The 20,772-nt window shown below is 37.5% G+C and overlaps 1 long non-coding RNA gene across 1 annotated transcript; it reads right to left on the reverse strand.

Moving 5' to 3' along the window:
- Positions 1-4,888: 4,888 nt before the first annotated feature.
- On the reverse strand, positions 4,889-11,309 carry LOC117198509 (uncharacterized). Its single transcript, XR_004479706.2, has 2 exons — positions 11,063-11,309; positions 4,889-5,062 (listed from the first exon to the last, which is right to left on the reverse strand). It is a non-coding gene; the product is annotated as an uncharacterized LOC117198509 (long non-coding RNA).
- Between the last annotated feature and the right edge of the window lie 9,463 nt (positions 11,310-20,772).

A 20,772-nucleotide genomic window follows, 5' to 3' on the forward strand; every position in this document is an offset into this window, starting at 1 on the left:
TTCAGCAAAAGCTGGAAAATATTTTAATAAAGCACATTTTAAACTGCTAATTTTGGCAGACATAAACTTAAGTGAAACTTTTCATTTTTTCTCAAATTCCATAATATACATCCATTTTCTACTTCTTTTCTCTTTTGTGAGAAAAAAATTTCCAAGACCTAGCCACAAAATACTTTTAAAGTGTATAACTACAGAGAATACACATGAATGTAAAACTATTCGAAATGCATAATTGCGCTAACAGCAAAGAAAGCATTCAAAGGCATACATCTTCCTGGGGCTCTTTGTTTATTTTGCTTTTTACTCTCCTTTTTGTAGTGATTATCAAATTTACCAGGGAGCACTAAATGCAGCATACAAAGGAAAAATAACTTGTTTGAAATGTTATGTATAAACAGGTAACCAGTTGCCAATCAGATGAAAATAAAACCAATTGTTCAGCTGAAATGAATAACAAATTCAGGCAGTACAGTTGCTTCAACTGGCCATTGCCTTAACATCTTCAAGAAACAGAGAAATAGAATTGCCTAAGTATGTTACCACATATACTCTTTATCAGAGGTGTGTGCATGGGGCAGTTTTCCTAAATGGGTAACTGCTGCTAGATTTATAACAAACATTTCTGACAAACAAAGTTTTACTCAATTCTATTTCACAATATATTGAAATATTCTCTTCTATTGAAATGCGTTTTACATTTATATGCGATATTGTATTCACTATCATATCCCTAGTACTTACTAGCACAGTGGATAGTACTTAGTCAACACCCAAATGTTTGTTGAATAAGCAATGAAACTTTTTTGTGGCCTACAATTTACTTCATTTTGAAGGTTTAATTTGAAAAGTAGGGTATACTCTTCCTTTTTAAATACTGGCATATAAAGTTTCCAGTTTAGGCAGGTTAAAACTCTGTAGTCAAATGAATCTAAAAACAACGCAATAGAATCCCTCATACTCTTTCTCTTCAGCAGCTGGCATGAGCTTCAACATTCCATTCAGTAAATTTTAAATTATGAAAATAAAGACTAAAGATTTCTCTCTTTAATTTGTTTGAGAGGAAAAAAAAAAAAGAGTATGACAACCCTTCCCCAGATCCAACATGGTATAATGGAAAGAACGTGGACATTAACTTCACTCCTAGTTGTTCAACAAATATCTTTTGAGAACCTATGTCAGGCACTGTGTCAAAAATAAGAAATAAAATAAATTAAAAAAACAAAGCAAAACGCAGCCTTTGTCAATCTTACATTTGTTTGGGGGCATGTTTCTTTCAGCCCTTTGTTCAAATCTCATTTTTACCACTTTATAAGACTTTGTACAAATTATTTAAGGTTCCAAAGCCTCACCTTTCTCACCTGTAAAAATTTGGGACTGTTTAACCCATTTCTCAGTAGGTTACTAGAAGGATGAAATGTGGCAGTGCACATACAGTAACTAACCAGTGGTAGACTCTAACATAGGTTAGCTCCTGTCAACTACTCCCCTTTCTCCTGCAAACAATAGGTGATTCCCAGTAAGACATGAGAAAGGTCAAGACGTTTACATATTTACGATATAGTTCATTCTTTTGAGATCCTGCCAAATCAGTGGACAGGTATCATAATCCACATTTTTGGGGTACTGAATTTATAATACCAGCTATATTACCTATGTGTTCAGATTTCTCCTTTTATGTTTTGTTTATTAAACTACTCATAAGAACTTCTTTACCACAAACTGTCACCCTGAGAGTGAAAAAAAATGCCCACGGAGTCCTCTGGTGCACAGAAAAAAAAAAAGAAGAAAGAAAGAAAGAAAAAAGGTTGAGGAAGGATATCTTTGTCTGGTTTTGGTATCAGGGTGATGGTGGCCTCATGGAATGAATTCAGAAGTGTTCCTCCTTCTGCAATTTTTGGAGTAGTTTGAGAAGGATAGGTGTTAACTCTTCTCTAAATGTTTAGTATAATTCACCTGTGAAGCCATCTGGTTCTGGACTCTTGTTTTTTGGGAGTTTTATAATTACTGATTCAATTTCATTACTAGTAATTGGTCTGTTCATATTTTCTATTTCTTCCTGGTTCAGTCTTGGGAGATGGTACCTTTCTAAGAATTTGTCCATTTCTTCTAGGTTGTCCATTTTGTCGGCATATTGTTGTTCATAGTAGTATCTTATGATCCTTTGTATTTCTGTGGTGTCAGTTGTAACTTCTCCTTTTTCATTTCTGATTTTATTAATTTGGGCCCTCTACCTTTTTTTACTGATGAGTCTGGCTAAGTGTTTATCAGTCTTTTCAATGCCAAGAGCAGTAGTGGCATCTGAGAAAGTAACCATAGTGTAAATTGTTTCACATCTTTGACAGATCGGTCTGAACTGAAATCCCGCTGAAGAATAGACCAGCTCCCATCACCAACACCCACCCTACCTGCTCCCCACTCAACATTTCCCCCATACACACATACATAGAAATGCACACAAACAACCAAAAATTAGAAAAGCAGAACGCAAGTCCCAGACACAGGAGTCCTTTGTGTCAGTGGGTACAGAATTATCCAGATAAAGATGGAAACATGCACACAAAGAGCCAGGAAGCCCCATATAGAGGCCTCTTCAAGAAGAGAAAAAGTGAAAGAACACTGCTTAGGGCATCCTACATCATTGTTACCTCTTGGTGACAAAGTTCAGTGCCACAAAACAGGTCCCTGAAATAATTTTTTTTCATTAGGCCAAGTATTACTTTACATCATTCTCAAGTTCCTAAAAGAGACATGCAAATATATTAACCCAAAGTAGATCAAGCAGGTAACATTAGTGAGGTGGGCCAGATACATTCAACTGAAATTTAAATATTTAAGGATTGCCTTTGTATCTCTAAGTACTATGCTGACTCCTCTTTTTTTGAAACTCACACTCTTCTCAATCTACCTGTCATTGGCCTGCTTTTGAAAAAAAAAAATACAGATTTTAGAAATATTTCACTTTTATCCTAACTTTATTGTAAGAAAAACAGCAGTCCAACCTTGATCATAAGTGGCAACTCACGCCCAATGTCAAAGAGAAATGAGAGCGTGGTAGGGATTGTGTCAATGGCCCTTGCAACTCAGCTCCAGCCTCTCGGGGCCACATGGATATTACAGGTCCAGCAATACCAAATCTCTCCACTTTTCAAAACAGCCCAGAAATTTGTATTTATGCTTTAGTGTTGAAGATAAATTTTTTAAAGTTTTAAACACTCGGCAGAGGTAAACAAAACACATCTGATGGCCAGACTTGGCCTGCGTACTCCTGCTTGAACCTTTGTTAAACATCTACACTGAGACAACTTTGTGCATATCTATGTGTGGGAGTTGGCAGTTGTGGTGAGCAAATCAATGCCATAATGTCACGTGGAGTGGAGAAAAAGTAGAAAAGGGAAGAATGTTAAAATTTGTTGTACTACAGTTTGAGTTCACACTCTCCCTTGCTTCTTTTCATGAACCTCTAATTATAAATTAAATGGGATCTTTGGAACTCTTATAGTAACTTCTGTTTATGAAATCTACTCTGTGAATTCTATTAATTTATTAAATGTTATCTAAGATGGTTTTGGTGGTTTTAAACTTCTCAAAAACACCAGAAGGACATTCCCAGATCACTTCCATGTACTCCAATTCTGATGCCAAGCTTAACTGCTTATTCGGTAAAAGGGGCCCTGTGATGGCTAATTTTAATGTTCCTACTTGACCAGGCTGAGGGTTGCTCAGATAGCTGGTGAAATATTATTTCTTTTTTGTCTGTGAGTGTGTATCTGGAAGAGATTAGCATTTGAATCAAAAGATGGAATAAAGAAGATCACCTTCACTAATATGGGTAGGTAACCTCATGAGCCAATACCTAAAACAAACAAACAACTAAATAAACAAATCTCCTATTGGTTCTGTTTCTCTGGAAAACCCTGACTAATACACATTTTGGTATTTTGATGAGATTAGCATTTGAATTTGGTGCACTCCGTAAAGTAAATAGCCCTCCTCAATATGAGTGGACGTGATCCAATTCATTCAGGGCCCGAACAGAACAAAAGGAGGAAGAAGCAGGAATACATCCCTTTTTTTCCTGCTTCATCAATTGAGCTGGGACATCTCATCTTATCTTCTGACCTTGGACTCTCATATCTACCATTGGCTCACCTGGTTCTCAGGCCTTCTGATCCAGACTGAATTTTGTCACTAGCTTTCCTGGGTCTCCAGCTTACAGAAGGTAGATCATGGGGTTTCTCAGCCTCCATAATCACATGAGCCAATTCCTCACAATAAATAAATAAGTAAACAAATATTCTGTTGGTTCCGTTTCTCTGGAGGACCCTGACTAATACACTGATACAAGTCTTTTTCTGAACTAAAGTAAAAATGTTGCTGATCAAACTAACTGGCCAACCCAGGAAGATTTCCTGTCTTCCAGCTTGCCTCATGTAGTGGATATCAAAATCTCATCTTCATCAATGTTTCCCTCCCACCATACTATTTTTTTAAATCCTTAATTAATTTCTGTTTTAAAAGGACCATGTTTACAATTCTTCTGTATACAAATATATTTAAATGAAACCTGGCACTCAACCTATCTTTCTTTACATTTCAGTTGGTTCAATAGTTACCTAAACTTGACTACTGAAAGAGTAATGCTAGCAAGAATAGCCATCCCAAATATCTGGCCAACTGTTTAAAAAAAATTCCAAGTATCTCAAATCAATGATCTGTAACGAGATTCACTAACTAGGATTTCTGACAGTTTACAAAGAATAAAAAGTTTTCTTTTCTTGATAATTACACTGTGTCTGTATCATGGTGAAATGGGAGGGGTTTCAATGACTGAGTTTTGTAAAACACAAAAGGAAAAAAAAAAAAGACAAGTGAGCACAAGGAAACTAAGTAAGACTTAAACTTCCTTTATTTCAAAGAAGCAGAAGCACTGAGAAATGGAAGCTAAGGTCCGTACTATCCAGAGAGGACTTTCTCCTGACTCTGATCTTCTAAGTCAGTGTTAGCGTTTTGGTACTGATGAAATCATTTAATTTCCAGTACAGCCAGCTCTCAGTCATATGCTCTGAAACAGAAAGATCGAGGTGATATGAATAAGTCAGATATTAGTAAAATATTTTTTGAAGTACATGTTGGCTCTGGCAGGAACTCCGTGCTTTCATGTAGCAGCATTATATTTCCTTTCTTCATCAAGTTTGGATTAGTTGAAATCAAAATTAGTTTCTGTTTCCTGAGCCACTGAAAGTGGGGACAGATGGATTAGAACATTCTTCTGGCTAAAATGATTGCAGCTTTACCAAGGGCAAGCCGCAAAGTGGAATCCCACACTCTGATAATCTGGAACTCAATTTAACACACATTCTGCAAAGAAATCCAACATTCATGACTAAGAGAACCCAACTCAAAAGCAGTAGCATCACTTTCCTTTATTCCCACCTAGTGAAGACAAACTGGAGAGTGGCTAAGCTCCAAAACAGTGAGTTGTTAATCATCATGGTTTTCATGCCTCTTTTAGAGGAAATGAGATGTAATCCAACGCCTGCAGAGGCCTTTTCAGGAAATTGCTCATCTGTCTAATTAAGCTCTTCTTTCTTCATAGGTCTATGGATACAGTCAGCAGACATATAGCTTCCAGAAAACCTTTGTGCCCTTTTTCTGTTGCTCATTGGAAATTTCTGATGTAATGGAATCTCCTTAAAATGGAGATACTTGGAGATTAAAATCTCCATTTTATGGTGATTCCATCACCTTGTATTAAGCACTGGCTAAACGTCATGGACACTTTATTAACAAGTGTCATTTCCTATAGGGAAGCACTTTTGAAAGAGTGCAAATTAGAAAGCCTAAGAGACTACACAGATGGTTTTATACCTTGTCACTAGCATAGCGCATCTAACTGCTCACTGGCGCCAAGTTTATAAGTGCTCAGGCAAGAATGTTCCAGTTTGTTTATTTGTTTTTTTCAGTAAAATAGTCATTGTACTTTGGCCTCTGCCCCTTTCATAATACACCACAGATGACCTATCCTCTGTCCTACCTGCTACCAGTTAACCTTGTTTCATTCCCTGTCCTTGCAAAGTTAGTACAACCCACTGCACTTCCACTGTAACCATTTACCATGTCTGTCCTTTCTAAGCCAGGTTCTCAATTTCTAACTTAATTAAAGAGCAATGTGGCAGACATTTATGGAGTCCTATGTCCGATCCTGGGCACATGAAACAGAGTACGATGGGAGTTTTGCCCTCAAGAAGTTTGCAATTTAGCAGGAAGAAAAATACAAAATTGATAAAAACTTCCACATCCAACTATAATAGGAGCAAAAAGAAAAAAAGTCATCTAAGCAGCATGTTAAAGAAGCAAAAAGGAAGAGGCAAACAAGTCATCATTACTCTCCCTACCTATGAAAATAATTTATCACTTTTAAGTGCTTTTATATTTTGCAAATAATACTATTCAAATATGTGGTCATACATATGTAGTTAAAGGAGGGTGGTTAGCAAGTGTGTTCATCCTCTCCCACTGACCTATTATATCTAAGTACTTTAGAAAGGGAAAATTGATTCTTATTTATTAAGTTATACCAACACGGAATATAACAGATAAATGAGGTTAAAAGAAACAAAGAGCGCAGTATTGAAGTCTATTGAAGCTAATGAGCCTCCCCCACTTCCCTGCACCTCGAAAAGCACACTATAGCAATGATAGGACAGGCCTGGAACCTCAGTCTCATTCAGTTTTACCATCCTTGGCCCACCTTGAATCAAAACTACTCAAATCCTTAGATCTGTTGAAAGGCATCAAAATAGAAATAATTATGGGCCTTCAAGCAGGTCTCTAGATTTGAGATTTAACATTCCAGTAGTTCTGGAATGCATTCATCTCTATTCATGCACACCAAAAGAGTTAGAAGAGGATTTAGTTCATCTCTGTGCAACCTGAGCCTGAAGGCTCCTAACATCTGCTGTATTTATAGGTTGAGAGCAGATCCAGGCAAGGTCAGTTCCACTCCATTCAACAATTATTTGAGCCCAGGGAGTCCTTATTATTTAAACATGCATTATACCCCATCCCACAATTACATGGTTGCTTAGGGAAGCAAAGAAGCACCAGAACACAAAAATATTCGTAAAGAGGCTGATTGACCTCTTGAAATGCTAGTCACCACTTATCCCACTCTACTTAACCCCTAGCTTGTATCTCCAACCATCATATCAATACCAACTCTGATGGTGTAGATGTTATAGACATTTAATCAAACAACGCAAATGCAATGCAACAGATTGCCAAGCAAAATGACAAACATTGCAAAAGTTGTAGGATTTCATAAGATTGATGAAAGTTACGTCGGAAAATTCTTGGATCACACACACCCACACAAAAGAATTGGCAATGGTGGATCTATTAAAAATTAATGAAGAGGAAATCAACAAGGATACTGATATGATAGGCATGGTAAAAAAGAAAAAAAGAATGATTTGATAAAAGGGATTAAGAGAGCACTTTAGGAAAATTGGTAAAGCCATCACTTAAGGCGAATACTCCATTGAGATAACATTGCAAAAGGCATATATACATTAAGTGAAGATTTCAATATTGCTACCATACAATTTTATTAGAAAAGTTAGGCCGAAAAGAATTATCAGTATTTCATTCATCTTTGTTTTCTTAATGTGCTAAATATAATTTAACTTACATTTATTTAAATGTAAGTAAGAATAAACAAATTATCACCATGACATTTAATTTCCTTTTGAAGATACAGACCCAATTCATGGTTCTTTTAATTATGAAAAAAAAATTTAAGTGTAAGTGGATTCATTTTTAGGAGCATTTTATATATATATATATATATTCATTCCTTGGATGTCCACTCCTTGGATAATGAAGACCCAGTCACTGTTCCAGCCACGATCTTTACCCTAAAGAAGCTTCTAAAATCCCATGAGGCTGCATCACCTGTCAAGTCACAAGTAAGCACTATAGCATCAACCTGTGCAGAGGGATTCACCTGAATGCTGCACACACATTCCCATGGTCAGTTAATTTAGTGCCGATGGGAGGGCTTTGCTCCTTATTTTAACCTAAGCATTTTCTTTGATTAAAAGGAAGGACCTAGCACCCTAAATTCATTTTCCCAGGACTAATAAAAGAACATTCATCAAAGAAAAATGTCTCCAAGTGTTCAATTCTAGGTTATTTACCTTAGGTGCCTAACGATGCTTAGTTGAAGAGGTCAGGAGCAATGCTATGAAGCACATATAAAGATCAGAAGATCCAAGGACTTCCCTGGTGGTGCAGTGGTTGAGAGTCCGCCTGCCGATGCAGGGGACACGGGTTCGTGCCCCGGTCCGGGAAGATCCCACATGCCGCGGAGCGGCTGGGCCCGTGAGCCATGGCCGCTGGGCCTGCGCGTCCGGAGCCTGTGCTCCGCGATGGGAGAGGCCGCAGCAGTGAGAGGCCCGCGTACCGAAAAAAAAAAAAAAAAAAAAAAGATTAGAAGATCCTGTCCTGAGAGAAAATATAGCCTCCTCCACCCCAAAAGCCCTGATCCTCTGACCATCGCCAATTTGCTGGAGCTCTATTGGAAAAGCACGGGTCTCTCTCTACCATAAGCTACAAAGCCCTCAATGGGAAACTATTTTATAACATCCCTCTCCTTCTGAGGAGGTAACCTTGTACAATATAAGAAGCCCAGATGTTTTGGAGTCAGACAAGCTGAACTTTAAATGCCACATTTGTATATACAAGCTGTATAATATGGACAAGTTTCCTATCTTTTCAAAGCCTCAGTTTCAACCTCTCTGCTATAAAAGTAATAAAATCTACTTCATGGAGTTGCCAGGAGACTGCAAATGACACAATGATGCTGAATGCCCAGTTATGCTTTATAGTAGGCACACTTTCAAAAAAATGTTGGTTCCCACCACTTCCCCCATGACAAGGAATATCACGGGGAAGTATAACCCCGCTGGCACCTGGTGGGAAATGAGGAACTGAAAGGCGATAGAGGGAGTGTAAGAGGAAATGGAGAGGGTGACACAGACCAACTTCACCAGCGCCACCCCAACTCTTCCCACCTCACCCCAGCCTGGTCCTAATCTCACATGGAAATGAGGGATAAGACACCTGTGTGTCAGACAGAAAGTACAAATTCAGTGCATCTGACTCAGAAACGGGGCCAAGCTGCCCAGAGCAGGTAATAAATATAATCACCCTGATCTAAGTCAGAGGCCTCAGGGTTCAGTCACTCCCAGCTGAGAGGTTTTCCTGTCATTGGAAGGAAACCCACTCTGGCCAACAGGTGACAGTTGCTAATCGTTTTCTAATCTTAGTGTCAAACATGATCTTTTCATGAATGTGGTTTTCTTGGTTTGGTTTTGTTTTTTAAGATAGCTTATGAAAGGAGATCTCTTCTAGCCCTTGGAAAAATAGAGATATTCAACAAAAACTGGTGCATGTTGGTCTTCATCTTCAAGATCTGAGCACTTTCATCTATAATGAGTCAACAAATATTTACTAAGCCCTGAGAATATGTGCTGTGTCAGGCATTGTGAGTGATAGAGAAGGGGTGAAAGGTGTGGATTTCACTCTCAAGGAACTTGCAACCAGCTAAGGCACACGAGACCTACCCCCACCCAAACCCCCGTGAAATAACTGGCCAATGGGACAAAACAAAAATATCTATCCTCAAGTGACAGTATACGAGAGTGTCTGCTGCCCCAGAGAGTTGTCATGAAGCTCAAATACAGTGATGCACAAAAGCTCCTAGCAGGAGATTTAACACTTTAATTTTTCCCTACCCCTAGAAGAAAATCTAGAAGAGAATAATGTCAAAGCCAAGGCAGCAGGGGGTCACAAGGAGGAGGTTATCAACAGCAAATGCTGCTGAGAGATTTTGACAAAAAGCAAGTCACAACTGACCCTTTAGAGAACTGTTTTTAGAGTGTGATGAAGATCAAAGTCAGTTAATTGCAAACCGTTAGGAAATGAAGGCATATCTCAAAAGTGTAGCCAACAGGCATAAACTACACCTTTGAGAGGCTTGAGTGGGAAAAGGAAGAGAGAAAAGCCATAAGATCTAGTGCTGGGCATTCTGTTTCTTTTTTACAACACAAAGCTCTGTTTAAAAGGTTCCTCTACAAAAAGGGAAAAAACTAAAAGATTCTAGAATCTTCCCCAGCTCTAATATAAAGCCAACAAGACAACCACGTGGTCTTGTGCCTCCAAAGAACTCAAAGTAGGTAGACTCAATTTCTTTTTTTTTCTTTTTAATCAAAACATTCTAAAATAAACATAAAACAACTTTTCCAAATTTTTTCCAAAAATTAAATAATCTTGTTCGTTTCATCAGCATTCTACAAAGCAAAGCAAAAGAAGGTAAAGGTTGGGAATTCCCTGGTGGTCCAGTGGTTAGGACTCCACACTTTCACTGCCGAGGGCCCTGGTTCAAGCCCTGATCGGGGAACTAAGATCCCACAAGCTGCGTGGCCAAAAAAAAAAAAAAAAAAAAAAATAGATAGAGGTTAATTAGTTTTAACTGCAAGAAAGTTTAAAGAACTTTTGCCTAGAATCTTGTTAATCTCTGTTAAAATGATTAAGAGTTAGTGTATACTTTAAGTCAATAAACATTGACGTATTATACTGGCTTTTTATATCTCTCATATCACTGAGTAAATGTTATAGGAAATATAAAGATGCTCATAACAAGCCTTTTGCCCTCTGGAGACTTCAACTCAATAGAGACAACAGAAAAGGTATAAGTAACTTGTGTAAAAAGGACACTGTGACCAATTTAATAAAGGGCTAAAGATATTAGGAGGAAAAAAGAGAAAAAGGTGAAAGTTGGACTGGGAGAGCTGAGTTTCTTTGGTAAAAATGAATTTAAGTTGGATTTTAAAGAAAGCATAGGAATTTGAAGGCAGATATGACAAGGACAAAGAAGGGGGAGGAGGGTGTACAGTTCCACTGGAATCCAGGCAGGAAGAAGAATGAACAAAACCAAGGACAGTCATAAACAAAAGACCATACATAACAGCCTAAAGAGACGGGAGAAATATCCACGTACCAGAAGGGACTCGACTAAATCCAAGCCTCTAGATGGAAGATCCATACCTCCAGGCCTTTCTGTCCAATTCATTATTGTGTTATTACTCATGGCACTATTTCCTAACTTCAGTATTTCAGCTCTAGGGTCTATTTTTTTCCCATTGTATTCATACAGCAGAAAGAGGAAATAACTCATCCAGCGGTGGGGATTTCTTAGTAGGGTTTTGAAGAGAGATGCTGAGGGTGGCTGACTCTGCGAAAATGTTTCCTTTTTCTCTTGCTGTTTGTCAGATATTACTGTTGGGCAACCCTGGTGAGTGTCATCAACATGCAATCTCATCTGATTTATCTTCCTTTACTCACTCAAACTCAGCCCTTTGCCTCTTCTTTCTTTTTTTTTCCTAGCTCATTTAGAGTTTCACAACCTCTTACCTTTAATTGCTGAGTAAGTACAAAACATTTGTGTATGTGGCATCAGATATGACAATCTCCAAGAAAAATGACTCACAGTCACAGAGATGGCCGTGGCTACCTATTATGCCTGCTTTGCCATTATTTCATTTTAAAAGTTCAATTCTATTTTTCTCACAGATTCACTTTCAAAATAATAAATTTTCGTGGCTGTCTTTTCCTCCAAGTCCCTCCCTTTTGAAATGTGCATGACTGAAGTAAACCGTATGTGCTCCACAGAACTAGTGTCAGTCCCCCCAGAGACCCATAAAAAAATTTCACACCAATAAACTGTTGATGTGAGTACAGGCAATGGAATATTTGGGTCTAATGGAATCGAAAACGGGCTTTCAATCACAGAGACAGAGGAAATTAAATTCATTTGTAGGTCAAAAGCTTTACAAGTGTCCTAGAGGTAGGGTCACCATGGTTACTGGCTCCACCCAGCTAACACAGATATGGAGTCTTTACAGTTTATCCCCAAGTCGACCTAACTTTCCTTGGATCAGCCAAGAAAACTTTGTTTCCTCCTTTCCCAATTTCTCTCCTCTGCCTCCGTCTCAACAGGAAGAAAACTAGTTTGGGTTTTGACCGAGGTTTCTGGAGCAGAATTCCAGATCTAACTGTTATATAAATATATACAGTTTGAGCGTAAAGAAAGAGATGACTGTGCTACAATGGCTAACTAAGGCAGGTAAGGAAAAGCAGGTAGTGTGTTGATGCTTTCAACAGTCTGTAGCTTTTATAGACCCTGCCACTCCACACCTGTGGCTGGACTCATAAACTTGGGGGCAACAAGCATTTTTAAAGCATTCAGTTAAACTAGGAAGGACTGTAAATGCATGAAAAGGTTTCTAGGACCTGCCTCATGTCCCTGAATGCAAGCTCTACTCTACCTATTATCTTTTTATATAAATATCTTCTCCTGCCCACAAATCCTGAAAGGGTCAAATCCTGGGAAGTCACTTGTTGTCTCTGTCAACACACAAAGGAAGCACCTGCTATAAGATGTTTCCTGCCCGCCCGTGGCAATCTTTGCTTCCAGGTTTGCTGCTATATGCACAAAGCTTTCAATAGCACCTGGAGCTTAGTAGGAATTCACTAAATATTTGCTGAATATTGAATGAATTAACAAATCAAAAGGTCTCATTGTTGGTAAAGTGTCCTCTTAACTGACTACCTTGCTACAAATCAGTCTTGCTGTTACCACCAGTCTCTATACTTTGAATCTTTGCCATTTGTTTCATTTTAGGCTCCTGTGTATTTCCAGCCTTTGGAGTTTTATAGCCTGGATTTGGCCCACAGACCAGCAATTTTTATGGTTGTCTTGGGATTAGACCATTCATTGCCATGGCTTCAACACTTCACTACCTGGCTTATCTTGGCTTTCACAGTCCTAATTCCAGAGCTACATTGATAGAAATCCATACATAGCGCAATGATTTAAAAGAGTGAAAATGTGGAGGGTTACTAAATGTAATAGCCAGCCTCCAAGATGTTTTCCAGTGTCCTTTGCCTTTAGAGCTTGCTTCTAACAAATTGAACACTGTAGAAGTGATATATCGCTTTCAAGATTTAGTTATAAAAGACTGCTGATTCCATCCTGTGATTCCTCCCTCTCTCTGTCTCTCGGTCTCTCTGTTTCTCTCTCACTGTTGGATCATCTGGGGTGATCTAGGGTAAGCCAGCTTCAGGTGGATCAGCCCCACGAAAGAGCCCATGTGGTGGGCTTCCCTGGTGGCACAGTGGTTGGGAGTCCGCCTGCCGATGCAGAGGACACGGGCTCGTGCCCTGGTCCGGGAGGATCCCACATGCTGCGGAGCGGCTGGGCCTGTGGACCATGGCCACTGAGCCTGCGCGTCCGGAGCCTGTGCTCCGCAAAGGGAGAGGCCACAACAGTGAGAGGCCCGCGTACCGCAAAAAAAAAAAAAAAAAAAGAATCATTATTGTTATTCTTTTTAGCTATCTATTATTACTAGAATTTTTAGAAGAGATGCTCAATAATCAATTACAATTCAAAGAAAACACATCCATGTTGTATATGATTGCCTTATCTCAAATAAGTTTTTGTTTTTGTTTTTTTTTAGTATATTTATTTATATTTGGGTGTGTTGGGTCTTCATCTCTGTGCGAGGGCTTTCTCTAGTTGCGGCTAGTGGGGGCCACTCTTCATCGCGGTGCAGGGGCCTCTCACTGTCGTGGCCTCTCTTGTTGCAGAGCACAGGCTCCAGATGCGCAGGCTCAGTAATTGTGGCTCACAGGCCTAGTTGCTCCGCGGCATGTGGGATCTTCCCAGACCAGGGCTCAAATCCGTGTCCCCTGCATTGGCAGGCAGATTCTCAACCACTGCGCCACCAGGGAAGCCCTCAAATAAGTTTTTAAATATAGGGTTTACCAGAAGTTAGACCAGTTCCACAAAACAATGTTCCAGATATAGAAACAGAAATGACCACATCTGGCAGTTGAACATGTCTAGGAATTCTTTTGGAGAAATTAAATGTTTGGGGTTTACGATAGTTGTGGTTATCATGGATGTCATGTACATCGATAGAGTTGCACTTTTTGAGATCTTACAGCCACTGAAAACAAGCCCGTCTTTTAAATTATAAAATATTTAGCATAATGCAGTTGCATGGAGGCCTCAGTTTCATGCCTTTCTGAGCACTAAAAGGAATTCTCTTCAGTCTTCTTCCAAAGCTTTCTTTCCAGGCAAGGTTTCATCCATTCTACAGAAACTACTCATTCTATAGAAACTTCCCTCAGATGGAGGGAAAGGGCTAACACATTACACTTCTTAATTCTTACCCACATTTCAGCAACTTTTCATCTTCTCTTTGTCTGGTCACCTGAAGGCATACAGAAAACAACACAATCTGGTCATTTGACAAAACTAGCCACCTACAATGAATGAGTGTGTGGACTTTTATCATATATAAAATACCTTTAAGTAGCTAAACTAAGCATGGACACAATAAAAGAGGAAGATTATAAAGGAATATACGAAACGTAAAATTAAATGTTGTGGAAATGTCAAGGATGGAGAGATGGTCCAACTGGGTAGATATAGGAAAGTTTAATGCAAGGATGTGGCACTTGACTTTAGCCATGAACAGTCAGGAGGCTGTGATGATTGAGGGAAAGGGTATATCAGTCATCAAGATCAGCAATATGAATTCTCAGTTTTGCAGAGAATCAGAAGCAACACACCTGCCCCTATTTGTAGCAAAGTTAGCAGTTACAGATCTTAATGACCACGTGGAGTAATGGGAAGAGCACAAGCTTTGGACATAAAGAGACAAGGGGACTGAGTACTGAGGTCCAGTCACCACATGGTCACTTACAATTTTATTACCTTAGAGATATCACTTAACTTTCCTGAGCTTCACTTTAACATTCTATAAACATCCAGAGCAAGAAAAACAAGTTGGCAGCGTTGTTTGTATTTGTAAGCAAGAAGCGTATCTCCTGAGAGAATGTTACATTTGAATTAAATGTTAATTATAAAGTTTCTCCATAGCAAAGATACCACAGACCTAAGTACTTCCTTATATGTAGATAAATTTCTTCTTCTAAGATTACTCTGCATTTAACTTCTAAATTCTCTTTCTAAAATTAACTCTGGGATCTGGAGACTAGAATAATAGAAATCTCACATGACATTTTTCCAGGAGCAAGCTACTGAAAAACTGCTAAATATAGAATATACAAAGAGGAGGAATATGGAAAATTATGGACATATAGGAAATTACAGCCATAAAATTTCAATGTCACATTGCAAAATGCCAGATGCTGGAATTTCCTATAAAGCTTAATTGTATTTGTTTCAAGGAGAAATACCTTGGAAAGCTGGATTTTAGAAGTTCCTCATATTTTAGCCTACTATTTCCAATTATGCTGGAACTTCTCTATCCATCCTGGATACACTGGAGATGTATCATTATCTAAACAATCATTTCCATTTCAAAGAAATCCCAGGACTGTTTTTTCTAACAATTGAGTCATAACACTGCTGTTCCCATGGTTACCAGGAGTTCCAATTTCAGTTCCTCAATATGCATTTTATCATGTAAGATTGTACAATCCTTCAGAATAGGCCATACTTAGTTCCACATGCTCTATTATTTTCTCCAAGTTTCTCACACCCAATCCCCATTTAAGCTTCCTGTTTTGCTCATTTTTTGACTAAAGTTTATGTATCCAACCTATATGGCGATCATCTTTCTAGCCAATAAATTCAAAGCAATGGAGTGAATTTAAGGGACAGGAATTGGGAGAAGATTAGAAAAATCTGCTTCTCATCACTCTAGATTTTAGCCCTAGATTTTAGCGCCATAATTATGATGGTAAGGGAAAGAGCAACATAAATCCCAAACTACGGTGTCCTCAGTGATTCTGTGATTCCATTTTATCTGTTCGAATTTCTCAACTGCAAAGGAATTTAATGCTCACAGCTCTGAAAGGTACTTTCTCTGGATATTGGGGTCTTACACCAGAGTCCATAGAATGGGCTTCAGAGGTGCTCATCAAGTGCCTGAAATTACGGGGACGGGGCACATGCACATATCACTTCACGTGGCTGAAGGAATTCACTTTAATGAGGAAAAGGTCCATAGCCTTTTAATCAGGTTCTCAGAAACATATGTACAGCAAAGATGTTTAAAGAACACTCCTCTTGGACAAGATCTCAGTTTTAGGAAAGAGCTCTGAAGGGACAAGTTGTTAATAAAAATAATTTTGGCAAAATAATCTTCAGTCGTTGAGAGGTTTTAAAATTTGATGTAAAATTTTTGGAAAACCAATATGGAAATGTGTACCAGGACCCATAAAGGTGTTCTTCTTCATCTTCGATTCAGTTATTGCACTGCAAGGAATGTATTTTTCAGGAAAAATATCAAGAAAGGCAAAAAAGATAAAGAAATGTTTATTTTGATATTATGAATGGCAGGAAAAAATTAGAATCCAACATAGACTGATTGAATAAATAATGTGACATCTACAAAATGAAACATGACAAAGCCATAACTACAAATATCCTATAGGAAAATATAAAATATTTATGATAAAATATTAAATGAAATCACAAAGAAAATACAAGTATGTATAATATAAATAAAATTATGACAATTTTCAAATTAGTTGTACTAAAGTAATGGAATTTTGTATGATTTTGCTATTTTAAAATCCTCCCAAATTTTAATATCCTATTAAGTAAACGTTGAATTAAAAATAAAACAGAGACTTCTGTTTAAACATGGCAGTTTGAACATATATCTTGATCTTCATTCGTTTCCCACACTTGACAAAAATGACACTGAAGATATGAAAAAAATATATAAATCTACAAGGAAAATGAGAACAGAGAAGGAACTGACAGCATCAAAATTTTGAAATCTATAAAGCCAACATATGAGGATGTCTAACTTATTAAAAAGGGGAAACGTTAAACATACACCAACAATGTAGTAAGATTAGGAATAAGGTTATGTACATAAAAGAACCCTGGAATGTTTCAAAATTGAAGACACCTTTTACCTCTAAAAGAGAGGAAAAGATGTGGCTAACAGATTCATATTTGAAAGCAATGCTGGGATCAAAAGCCAAAAACAATTAGACCCACTCCTTGCCCAGATTCAACTCTCCCAGCCTACTCAGCCAGAGAACTTTCTCTTCCTCACCCAACAAAAAAATGCTCTTTGGAGGGATTGAAACAGGAGGATCTTATATTGTGAACAGCTGAAGTCAAAAGTGATGTACTGAAAATAAAACATTGGAGTCACAATAGACATGCTGAATAGTGAGAGCCCTCCCTTTATCCTCACTCAGCTCCCAGAATGCACCAGCAGCCAGGCTAGATCCCTGGGAAGGAAATTTCTCACACCAGCCTGTGAGAAAAGATCTACAGATACTGATAGTTGTGGATCTCCAAGTGAAACATCCCAATCCAATCATGCTGGAATAAAGCCCATTGGTGTGCCCAGACAGCCTTTTAGTGCATCAAATTTAAGTATGAGTGGACACCCAGAGGACACAAGACATTTGAGGAAAACCTCAAACAAGAGGGACAACAATTAAACAAACAGTGAAAGAAACTGGGAGGGATAAGACAGGGTAGAAACAAAAACGTTCTTCTCCAAATAAATTAATATTCCCAGAGAGAGATAAGAGAAGATAATCCAGCTATGGAACAAAAGCCAAGATGTTATTTTTAATGGAACATTAAGAATACAAGAAAGTTCTTGAAATTAAAATGTGACATCAGAAATTTAAAATGCAATAGGAAGATGGAGAGTAAAGTGGAGATCACAATCTACAAAGTAAAACAAAAGACAAAGAAAAACAAGCCAGAATGTCCAACGTTTAACCAACAGAAGTTCTAGATAAAAAGAATAGAAAAAACGAAGAGCAAGATTTTGTCAAAGAAATAATTCAAGAAAAGTTTCCACGAACTGAACTTGAAAGTGCCCACCAGATTCCTGATATAATGAATGAAGAAAATTACACATCAAGGTGTAAGATCATGAACTTTCAAAATACCAAGAATGGAAATATCTTAGATCTTCCCAGATCAGAAAGAAAAGTAGATCAGAAGCCAAGAATCAAAATTACATCATACTTGATTTTCCAATGGCAGTCCCGGTGGTGAAATAATGCTTTGAAAATTCTAAGGAAAATGACATCCAGTATTAAAGTCTGTATCTGGACAAATTATCCCTCAAGAATGGGAATAGACTAAAAATATTTCAGACAGGAAAAGCCTCAAAAAATGTGCTCCCATGCTCCTTTTCTCTGGAACTAGTAGAGAGGGTAAACCAAGAAAGAGGAACCAGGAGATGGGAACCAGAAAACAGAGTCTCTAACACAGGAGAGAGTTGAAGGGAATTTCCATCATGATGATGAAGGGAGATCCCAAAGAAACAACAGTGTAGTTAGACTAGAGAACATCAAGTCTACACATCCAGGAGGGATAACTCCAACACTTTTTTTTTTTAATTGAAGTATAGTTTATTTACTATATTGTGTTAGTTTCAGGTGTACAGCAAAGTGACAATTTAAGAAATTATTTGATATGTTTGAGTGCATCAGAGGAGATTCTGGCAAAAAGTTTGGAGTTGAGCTGTGATAGGTACTTAGAAAATTAAACAAAAGAAAAATAGCTAGATAAGGATACTCCAAGAAAAATAAAATTTATATAGGAAAGGAAATGAAATTAGAGTATACTATATAGTTCATCTATGAATAAAGTCTATATAGTTATATATACTGAATTTTGATTAATTAAACAGAATGATAAGATTATATCTGGAAAATAGGGAAGCAAAAGTGTTTCAGTGAAGAGGAGGGAGAGGCACATATTACAAAATTAAATCCTTGGCTTCAGAGTAAGAAATTAATAGGTAGTATCTAATATAGAAAACAAAAATGTCAGTGTAAGCATGTTATTTAGAAATGTGGGAAGCAGACACTAGAAGAAGCAAGTAGAAGAATTTAAAATAGAAATAAAAATTGAGGACAGAGAAGAGTTGGGAAAGTGACTGCTCTTTTTAAAAGTAAGTTTTATTAACTGTTTGCTTTTAAATCTATTTACATGTATAACTTGCACAGAATGAAAAAATAAAGTTAAAAGAAGAAAACAATTGTGAAAAAGTAAATCTGAGTGTTTTCCTAGACTCAGTTTTATAAAAGTTGAATACTCTAGCTGACATTCAAATTGCAGCTTCCATTAATACTATAAGATGAAACCAGAAATAAAAAGAGAGGATAAAATGATTTTAAAAATAAAAAGACTCAAAAGGAATGTTCTGGGACTAAAGAACATTGATATTTTGATTAAAAGGTACTGCTAAGTGCCTTGGACATGAAGAAAAAACACTCCAACTTAGACTCAGCATTATAAAATTTTAGAACATAAAGAAAAATCCTAAAAGTTTCTAGACAGAGAAAAATACAAATGGGACTAGGACTGGTATCAGATTTCACGTAATCAACTCTGACTTTATTTCCCTCATTCTGTTCTCCTTAGATCGGCTTTTATTTTCCTCCTAACTTTGATATAAATGTTAACTTTTATTTTCCTATTTAAATAATAAAAACATTGCAAAGTTATACATATAAATCTATTAAAAAGCCAACGGTTAATAAGAGACTTTAAAAAACAGCAGTTACAATAGAAAAAAATGGCTTTAATGTTAGGGAAAACAATTTTAAGCCTATATAGTTCTATATCTAGCCAAATTAGTAGTCGAATATAATGGAGAATAAATGCATTTCAGATATACAAAGACTCAGAATGTTTATTTCCTACACATCCTCTCTTAGGAACTTACTTAAGGATGTTTTCCAGGAAAACAAGGGAGGAAAGAAAGGAGAACTTCAAGCCAAGAAATGGGGGATCCATGCCCCCGCCAAAAAAAAACAGTCCCTGGACGAAAACTCCAGAAGTTCAAAGGAGCAATCAGCCCAGATTAAACACAGAGAAGACACCCAGGAAAAATAAGAGCGTCTTAAAGTTGGCACTTTCCTTAGTAAGATGAAAGACCTTAAGGATTTAATAAAGAGAGACAATGTAAATTAAAAACTAAGAAGAGAAAAAAAAAAGTTCTATTTAAGGGTGGATATTAGCATACCGTTCAATATGCTATGAATAGTTTTTAAAACTATAAAAATGTAAGTAGCATTTATTTATTTAGACACAACCTATATACAGGAAGTGCTGACCTGCAAGAAGCTGAGGGGTCAGCAGACATTTAATACTGTCCAAAACGTCCATAAGATACTTGGTCCGTAGTATATTTGGTCCACAATACGTTTGGTCCACACCAAAATGTCCCTGAAATTTGGTCTTGTCCAAAGCATCCATGAGCATATTTGGTCCATGCCAAATAGTTTTGGACAAAACCAAATATCAAGGACTTTTTGGCATGGACCAAATGTCTTATGGACATTTTGAACAGGATCAAATGTCTGAAATGGAAGCAGAGGCCTGAGGCTAAGTTAAAAACAGCCAGTTGAAGAGCCTTGCCTAAAATCAGCAGAAATGGAGTTGGGTTTCCCAACAGTAGATCACTGAAGAAACCAATCAAAGAGACTCACAAGAGAAATATTATTTCTAAAAAACTTTTCATATAATATTTCTCTTAGCTTTTTCTATGTGCCAAGCACTGTTCTGGACATATTACATATATGCATTAATTTAATCTTCACAACAACCCAGTGGGAGAGTCTATTATTATCCCCACATTACAGATTGTAAAACTAAAGGACAGAGGGGTTAAATAACTT

The sequence above is a fragment of the Orcinus orca genome, chromosome 11, assembly GCF_937001465.1.
Source record: "Orcinus orca chromosome 11, mOrcOrc1.1, whole genome shotgun sequence".
Classification (NCBI taxonomy): domain Eukaryota; kingdom Metazoa; phylum Chordata; class Mammalia; order Artiodactyla; family Delphinidae; genus Orcinus; species Orcinus orca.